This window comes from Ovis canadensis, chromosome 15, assembly GCF_042477335.2.
Source record: "Ovis canadensis isolate MfBH-ARS-UI-01 breed Bighorn chromosome 15, ARS-UI_OviCan_v2, whole genome shotgun sequence".
NCBI classification, from domain to species: domain Eukaryota; kingdom Metazoa; phylum Chordata; class Mammalia; order Artiodactyla; family Bovidae; genus Ovis; species Ovis canadensis.
This window is the reverse complement of record NC_091259.1, coordinates 8,191,068-8,201,110: the sequence shown is the minus strand read 5'-3', so window position 1 is coordinate 8,201,110 and position 10,043 is coordinate 8,191,068. Positions and strand designations below refer to the sequence as shown.

Below are 10,043 nucleotides of genomic sequence, written 5' to 3'. Positions count from 1 at the left end.
GACAAAGAAGATCACTACATAATGATCAAAAGATCAATCTAAGAAGAAGATATAACAATTATAAATATATATGCACCCAACATAGGAGCACAACAATATGCAAGACAAATGCTAACAAGTATGAAAGAGGAAATTAACAGTAACACAATATTAGTGGGAGACTTTAATAACCCACTCACACCTATGGACAGATCAACTAAACAGAAAATTAACAAAGAAATGCAAAGTTTAAATGATACAACAGACCAGTTAGACCTAATTGGTATATATAGGACATTTCACCCCAAAACAATGAAATTCACCTTTTTCTCAAGTGCGCAAGGAACCTTTTCCAGGATAGATCACATCCTGGGCCATAAATCTAACCTTAATAAATTCAAAAAAAATCAAAATCATTCCAAGCATCTTTTCTGACAATAATGCATTAAGATTAGATCTCAATTACAGGAGAAAAACTATTAAAAATTCCAACATATGGAGGCTGAACAACATGCTGCTGAATGACCAACAAAGCACAGAAGAAATAAACAAAGAAATGAAAATATGCATAGAAACAAATGAGAACATAATAACCGAAAACCTGTGGGACACTATAAAAGCAGTGCTAAGAGGAAAGTTCACAGCAATACAGGCATACCTCATGAAACAACAAAAAAGTCAAATAAATAACCGAACTCTACACCTAATGCAACTAGAAAAGGAAGAAATGGAGAACCCCAGAGTTAGCAGAAGGAAAGAAATCTTAAAAACTAGGGCAGAAATAAATGCAAAAGAAACAAAGGAGACTGTAGCAAAAGTCAACAAAGCCAAAAGCTGGTTCTTTGAAAGGATAAATCAAATTAACAAACCATTAGCCAGACTCATCAAGAAACAAAGAGAGAAAAATCAAATCAATAAAATTAGAAATAAAAATGGAGAGATCACAACAGAGAACACAGAAATCAGCAATTATATGCCAATAAAATAGACAACATGGAAGAAATGGACAAATTCTTATAAAAGTACAACTTTCCAAAACTGAACCAGGAAGAAATAGAAAATCTTAACAGACCCATGACAAGCATGGAGATTGAAACTGTAATCAGAAATATTCCAGTATATTTTAAATTATTGTTTATTTTGATGATTTTGGGTTGAGAACTCTATTATAATAAAATGGATTTTTCCTAGAAGACTTTCTTTATTTGATAACCTTAATGGCAGTTTACTTTAGCTAAACAAGACTATGTTGAGGGAAAATTTCCTCTTATTTCACACCTCAAGTGATAGAGATTTTTAAAATAAATTATATGATAACATATCTGATAAAATATATTCATGGTCATGTGTTAACTTAGCTCAACACAAGTTATTAACTTTTGTTAAAGGTGGAAAACATAGGTTTTAAAAATGATTAAATATACACCCACTGCCATGTTTATCTATAAAGAAAATTCACATTTATTTGCCATACAACTTTCTAGGATAAGGGAAACAGTTGATTAATTTTTGTTATAAAATTTTTTTGTGATGAGAAAGAAAAAAAATTAATTCTGACCAAGATTTTCAGGATAGAGCTAGGCTTTGGAAACTGAGTAGGATTTAAAAAGGTAGAAGATGGATGCAAGGGCATTTTCTAAAGAAAGAGGCAATAAGAGGCAATTGATGGAAGGAGAATAACTTGATCATGCCTGGGGCACCGATCATGGATAAAAAATTGAGAAATAATACACAAGAACACATGAGGTGGGATGGGAATGTTTTGCTAACATATGTAGGATTAATTTGTTATAGATAGGAACCATATATACTGTCAAACCTGAGTAGTGACAAGAAGGATTTAAGACTTTGTCATTATTTGTTATGTTTCTGAGAGACAAGAACTCTGTGAAGAACAAAGTTTTCTTTTAACCAAGGTAGAGAGTGACTACAGGAGTGGCTGTCATTGTTAGTCTGGTAAATGACAGTCTCCTTCCCAGACCTTTTTTATTTCTCACCAAGATGTGTAGTTTTTTGCCTTCATCTAGGGAAACACTTTACAAAAACACATATGAATTGGTTATTTGCATGTGTGCATGCTAAGTCTCATCAATCATGTCTGATTTTCTGGACTGTAGCCAGCTAGGCTCTTCTGTCCGTGAATCCTCCATGCAAGAATGCTGGAGTGGATTGCCAATTCCTTCTCCAGGGGATCTTCTGACTCAGGGATTGAACCCGGGTCTCCCACATTGCAGGCAGATTCTTTACCGTCTGAATGACAAGTTCAGTTCAGTTCAGTCGCTCAGTCATGTCCGACTCTTTGCGACCCCATGAATTGCAGCACGCCAGGCCTCCCTGTTCATTACCAACTCCCGGAGTTCACTCAGACTCACGTCCATCGAGTCCGTGATGCCATCCAGCCATCTCATCCTCGGTTATCCCCTTCTACTCCTGCCCCCAATCCCTCCCAGCAGCAGAGATTTTTCCAGTGAGTCAACACTTCTCATGAGGTTGCCAAATTACTGGAGTTTCAGCTTTAACATCATTCCTTCCAAAGAAATCCCAGGGTTGATCTCCTTCAGAATGGACTGGTTGGATCACCTTGAAGTCCAAGGGATGCTCAAGAGTCTTCTCCAACACCACAGTTCAAAAGCATCAATTCTTCGGTGCTCAGCCTCCTTTACAGTCCAACTCTCACATCCATACATGACCACAGGAAAAACCATAACCTTGACTAGACCGACCTTAGTTGGCAAAGTAATGTCTCTGCTTTTGAATATGTTATCTAGATTGATCATAACTTTTCTTCCAAGGAGTAAGTGTCTTTTAATTTCATGGCTGCAGTCACCACCTGCAGTGACTCTGGAGCCCCCAAAAATAAAGTCTGACACTGTTTCCATTGTTTCCCCATCTATTTCCCATGAAGTGATGGGACTGGATGCCATGATCTTCATTTTCTGAATGTTGAGCTTTAGGCCAACTTTTTCACTCTCCTCTTTCACTTTCATCAAGATGCTTTTTAGCTCCTCTTCACTTTCTGCCATAAGGGTGGTGTCATCTGCATATCTGAGGTGATTGATATTTCTCCCATCAATCTTGATTCCAGCTTGTATTTCTTCCAGTCCAGCGTTTCCCATGATGTACTCTGCATATAATTTAAATAAGCAGGGTGACAATATACAGCCTTGACATCCTCCTTTTCCCATTTGGAACCAGTCTGTTGTTCCATGTCCAGTTTTAACTGTTGCTTCCTGACCTGCATACAGATTTCTTAAGAGGCAGGTTAGGTGATCTGGTATTCCCATCTCTTTCAGATTTTTTCACAGTGTATTGTGATCCACACAGTCAAAGGTTTTGGCATAGTCAATAAAGCAGAAATAGATGTTTTTCTGGAACTCTCTTGTTTTTTCCATGATCCAGCGGATGTTGGCAATTTGATCTCTGGTTCCTCTGCCTTTTCTAAAACCAGCTTGAATGTCAGGGAGTTCATAGTTCACGCATTGCTGAGCCCTGGCTTGGAGAATTTTGAGCATTACTTTACTAGCATGTGAGATGAGTGTAATTGTGTGGTAGTTTGAACATTCTTTGGCATTGCCTTTGTTTGGAATTGGAATGAAAACTGACCTTTTCCAGTCCTGTGGCCACTGCTGAGTTTTCCAAATTTGCTGGCATATTGAGTGCAGCATTTTCACAGCATCATCTTTCAGGATTTGAAACAGCTCAATTGATATTCCATCACCTCCACTGGCTTTGTTCGTAGTGATGCTTTCTAAGGCCCACTTGACTTCACATTCCAAGATGTCTGGTTCTAGATTAGTGATCACATCATCATGACTATCTGGGTGGTGAAGATCTTTTTTGTACTGTTCTTCTGTGCATTCTTGCCACCTCTTTTTAATAACTTCTGCTTCTGTTAGGTCCATACCATTTCTGTCCTTTATCGAGCCCATCTTTGCATGAAATGTTCCCTTGGTATCTCTCATTTTCTTAAAGAGAGCTCTAGTCTTTCCCAATCTGTTGTTTTCCTCTATTTCTTTGCACTGATCGCTGAAGAAGGCTTTCTTATCTCTTCTTGCTATTCTTTGGAACTCTGCACTTAGATGCATATATCTTTCCTTTTCTCCTTTGCTTTTTGCCTCTCTTCTCTTCACAACTATTTTTGAGGCCTCCCCAGACAGCCATTTTGCTTATTTTGCATTTCTTTTCCGTGGGGATGTTCTTGATCCCTGTCTCCTGCACTGTGAAGCAGCTGTGAAGAGATACCCCCCACGTTCAAGGTAAGAGAAACCCAAGTAAGATGGTAGGTGTTGCAAGAGGGTATCAGAGGGCAGACACACTGAATGACCAGGGGACCCCAATAAAAGTGAAGATGCAGCTGACTTGAGGGACAGTAACTGAGAAAGGAGGTGAGACGTAGATCTGAAGTAGTGTTAATCTCCTTGCTTTAGAACTTGGGTCTTTTATAAGCTTGTTTACTGTGTTAAAAATTCATTAAGCTGTACATGTTTGTGTTGTTCACATTTTTGTATGTGTGTATTAACCTTCACTATAAATAGTAAAATATATAAAACTGATACTAGTCTTCAAAGAAAATAAAAAAGCTTCAATCCAATATCAAAACATTCTATTTGTCTGTAGAACACAGAGCATATCGATTTGTTAGAACTGACATAACCAAGTACCATACACTGGTTGGCTTAAACCAGAAAGATGGATTTCCTCCCAGTTTGGAGGTTACGAATTCAAGGTCAAAATGTCAGGAGAGTTGGTTTCATTTTGAAGCCTCTCTCTGCCTTTTAGATGACTGTCATTTCCCTGTGTCTGTAAGTACTCTAGCCTCTGTGAGTTTGTGTACTGATCTCCTATTTTTTCTTAACAATAATAAAAACAGCAGTTATCTTTGGTTTAGACCAACTCATATGAACTCATGAAACTTTAATTTCCTCTTTAAAGGCACTATCTCCAGATTCATTCATATTCTGAAGTACAGAAAGCAGAGATTTTGATATGTGGATTATGAAGTGAAATGAAAGTCGCTCAGTCCATTCAATGGACTATACAGTCCATGGATTTCTACAGGCCAGAATACTGGAGTGGGTAGCCTTTCATTTCTCCAGGGGATCTTCCCAACCCAGGGGTTGAACCCATGTCTCACACACTACAAGTGGATTCTTTACTGCCTGAGCCACAAAGGATGTCTGATATGGAGTGTGTGTGTGTGTGTGTGTGTGTGTTAGTCACTCAGTCGTGTCCGACTCGTTGTGGCCACATGGACTCCTCTGTCCATAGGATTCACAAAGCAAGAATACTGGAGTGGATTACCATTTAAAGCAACACAACTCAACCCATAAGACTAAGTAAGGTGGTAACACATTGTGACACAAAGTTATGATAACGGGGTGGAAGAAATTGCATTAAGCTATTATGGCAAATATAATGTAGCATGAGCATCCATGTTAGACATCAATACTATGGTGTAGACTTCCCAATGTAAGGAAAATATATATATATATATATATGTATATATATATATATATATATATATATATATATATATATATATATATATAGAGAGAGAGAGAGAGAGAGAGAGAGAGAGAGAGAGAGACTGAAGGTTGGATCGCATGGTAAATCTGAAATTGTGCCCAATTGTTATTTCTCCAGAGAACTCATGTATTGAAGAATAATTATCTTAAAAAGTAATGATTTCACCCTCACTTGTTTGTGCAATCTCTTAGGAAAACGGTATCAACCTACAAATGATATAAATTCTGCCTTCTTCATTCCTCAGAAGAGCCACTGATATTTTCTTAAGATAGCTCTTCCCCCATAGGTAGATTTCTTTATTCTACAAGTATTTATAACTATCAAAAGCCAATTGCAAATAGAACTACCTTATGACCCAGCAATCCCACTGCTGGGCATACACACCGAGGAATCCAGAATTGAAAGAGACACATGTACCCCAATGTTCATCGCAGCACTGTTTATAATAGCCAGGACATGGAAACAACCTAGATGTCCATCAGCAGATGAATGGATAAGAAAGCTGTGGTACATATACACAATGGAGTATTACTCAGCCGTTAAAAAGAATTCATTTGAATCAGTTCTGATGAGATGGATGAAACTGGAGCCGATTATACAGAGTGAAGTAAGCCAGAAAGAAAAACACCAATACAGTATACTAACACATATATATGGAATTTAGGAAGATGGCAATGACGACCCTGTATGCAAGACAGGGAAAGGGACACAGATGTGTATAATGGACCTTTGGACTCAGAGGGAGAGGGAGAGGGTGGGATGATTTGGGAGAATGACATTCCAAAATGTATACTATCATGTAAGAATTGAATCGCCAGTCTATGTCTGACGCAGGATGCAGCATGCTTGGGGCTGGTGCATGGGGATGACCCAGAGAGATGTTATGGGGAGGGAGGTGGGAGGGGGGTTCATGTTTGGGAATGCATGTAAGAATTAAAGATATTAAAATTTAAAAAATAAAAAGCTAAAAAAAAAGCCTTCTTATTTGTGCAATCATGTATGACACCAAAATTAGACCTATGGTTTATAAATAACTATATGAAAAAAAATAAATGTCAATGAACATAAAAGTTCAGACATCTAGTGAATATAGATGAAGTCTACATAGAAAAGCAAACTGATATTTTAGTTATTATTAGTTTGAGTATTTATCTATTTATTTTTATTTCTTGCCAAAACAGAAGTCAACTCTAGCTTTCTCAAGCAAAAATAAATGGTTTTGAAAACATATGTAGTGTTGTGATCAATATGTAGCTAGAAAGCCAAGCATTAAGGAAAAATCCAAGAAATCTGGACACCTGTCAGCTCAGACTTCATAGAGTTAGTCTTCCTTTGAAGGATCAGTCTGGCCTTTAAAACACACTGAAATTTATTTAATGGAAATGTATGTTACATTAAGGCGACCACCTTAAATCACTAACTGACTCATGTAAGATATCCAGGGATGAGCATTTGATTTTTGCATATTCCTCTTTGAACAAAGAATTTTGGCCCTCAGATTTAACAGTGAAACCAGAAATAAGGCCAGGAACTGAGGGTTTTTATCACTGCCAACTCCATACTGTGGGAAATTCTCTATAAAATAACCTAATGGAAGATTAATGGATGGATAATTTAAAAGCTGGTCAACTGCCAGAATATAATTATATATTTATGTTTGAAAAAGTGAAGGAAATTTTAAGTTATTCACCTAAAAAATCCTTATTCTCTTGAGTCTGAAAAAGTTGCAAAGCATAAAACTTCCCAATTTAATTATTTTGTGTTCTCCAGTAAGTAATTGATTAGGTGAAAATTATCCAAAATGAATTAAGTTATTTGGGAAAATATTGTTCTTTGATATCATACACTTTTCTCTTTCTAAACTCTTTCTCATCTGTTTATATAATTAGATATAACTATAAACAAACCTGACTGTGATATTTGAGGAAGATGAACTAAAAAGCCTCTTGATGAAAGTGAAAGAGGAGAGTGAAAAAATTGGCCTAAAGCTCAACATTCAGAAAACGAAGATCATGACATCCAGTCCCATCACTTCATGGGAAATAGATGGGGAAACAGTGGAAACAGTGTCAGACTTTATTTTGGGGAGGTTCAAAATCACTGCAGGTGGTGACTGCAGCCATGAAATTAAAAGACGTTTACTCCTTGGAAGAAAAGTTATGACCAACCTAGATAGCATATTCAAAAGCAAAGACATTACTTTGCCAACTAAGGTCCGTCTAGTCAAGGTTATGGTTTTTCCTGTGGTCCTGTATGGATGTGAGAGTTGGACTGTGAAGAAAGCTGAGTGCAGAAGAATTGATGCTTTTGAACTGTGGTGTTGGAGAAGACTTTTGAGAGTCCCTTCGACTGCAAGGAGATCCCACCAGTCCATTCTGAAGGAGATCAACCCTGGGATTTCTTTGGAAGGAATGATGCTAAAGCTGAAACTCCAGTACTTTGGCCACCTCATGTGAAAAGTTGACTCATTGGAAAATACTCTGATGCTTGGAGGGATTCGGGGTAGGAGGAGAAGGGGATGACCGAGGATGAGATGGCTGGATGGCATCACGGACTCGATGGACGTGAGTCTGAGTGAACTCCAGGAGTTGGTAATGGGCAGGGAGGCCTGGTGTGCTGTGATTCATGGGGTCGCAAAGAGTCGGACATGACTGAGAGACCGAACTGAACTGAGCGGATGTCCATAATGCATATTTTTCAAACAAAGAGACCAAGGCAGAGAAAGAAAAGGAGAAAGAAGATTAAAAAAAAAAAAAGTAAGAGAAGCACAATTAGAAGGGAAACGAAAAATAGGGAAATTAAAAAAAGGGGGAAGCCATGTCAAAAATGAAAGAGATGCTTTGAATACCACAAGATTTCATTGACAGGTTGAGATTGTGCTTACTGAGAATGAACAAGAGTTGAAATAGAGTAATAAAAAAGAAAGAGAAAAAAAGGAATTGGTGAGAAAGTCATTAGTGACATAGTAATATCAATTTCCACTTTATGGTAATCTAATATAAATGTAAAGGTCAATATCTCATGGAGGAAATTATGAGAAGAACTTCACATTAGTGACTGAGTTCATTTTCCTTGGACTATCTGGTACCCAGGAATTGCAGATTCTCTTCTTTGTGCTGTTTTTCACCGTTTATATGGTCACAGTGGCAGGAAATCTTGGCATAATTGTCCTCATCAGGGTCAATGCCTGCCTCCACACCCCTATGTACTTTTTTCCTGAGCCACTTACCCTTTTTGGATCTGTGTTTCTCTTCCAATGTGACTCCAACGATGTTGGGAATTTTCCTATCAGAGCGGAAAACCGTTTCTTATACAGCTTGCATGTTTCAGTGTTGCTTTTTTATTGCCTTAGTCCATGTAGGGATCTCAATCCTAGATGTCATGGCCTTTAATCAGTACATGGCCATTTGCAACCCCCTGCTTTCCGGGAGCAGGATGTCTAAGAGTGTGTGCATGTCCCTCATTATGGTGCCTTATGTATATGGAGCGCTCACTGTCCTTATGGAAACCACGTGGACCTACAACCTAGACTTCTGTGATAGCAATGAAATTAATCACTTCTACTATGCTGACCCACCGCTGATTAAGCTGGCTTGTTTCAACACCTATAATAAAGAGTTGTCCATGTTTGTTGTGGCTGGTTTTAACTGCACTTGTTCTCTCTACATCATCCTCATTTCTTACATCTACATTTTTCCTGCCACATTGAGAATTCATTCCACAGAAGGCAGGAGCAAAGCTTCTCTACCTGTGGCTCCCATCTGAGAGCTGTCACCCTCTGCTACACAACTCTTTTCTTCATGTATCTTAGATCCCCTTCAGAAGAGTCTGTGCAACAGGGGAAATGGTGGCTGTGTTTTATACCACAGTGATCCTCATGTTAAACCCCGTGATCTACAGTCTGAGGAACAAGGATGTGAAAGAAGCTTTGATCAAAAAATTGTTCAGGAGGAAACTGCTTTCTATTAATAGATATATTCAGTGTTACTGTTCTTAAGAATTTTTATTTTCTATAGTCAATAACTTCCTCCTATTGCTTAGTTCAGTAATTTGTCCAAATACATATCCTTTTCTTAAAGAGATGGGGGAAATTTCCATGGAGAAAAATCTTACTAAAGTGTATTTGATGTTCCATGTCAATAGACAGGAATTTTGAGTTCTCTAAGACTTTGCTAGCCCAGACCCAAAATTAAGAACTTATACATTGAGGAATCAATGTCAGTCAAAAAGCTAATTTATATCTTGGAGAATACAAATTGTTAATGCTGGAATAGTGGTTTTTTTTTTTTTAAGAAGGAATTGGTCATTGTTTTAGACTGTCTCTTAATGGGGTGATTTGCCATAAAATGTAGCTGATAACTTTCAAAAAAATTGTATGGTATGGACCTAACAGAAGCAGAAGATATTAAGAGGTTGCAAGAATATACAGAAGAACTGTGCAAAAAAGATATTCATGACCAAGATAATCACGATGGTGTGATCACTCACCTAGAGCCAGACATCCTGGAAAGTGAAGTCCAGTGGGCTTTAGAAAGCAT

At 37.8% G+C, this 10,043-nt stretch overlaps 1 pseudogene; it reads left to right on the top strand.

The window, feature by feature from the left end:
* Nucleotides 1–5,401: 5,401 nt before the first annotated feature.
* Nucleotides 5,402–9,502, top strand: LOC138421038 (olfactory receptor 5M8-like; annotated as a pseudogene).
* Nucleotides 9,503–10,043: the final 541 nt, after the last annotated feature.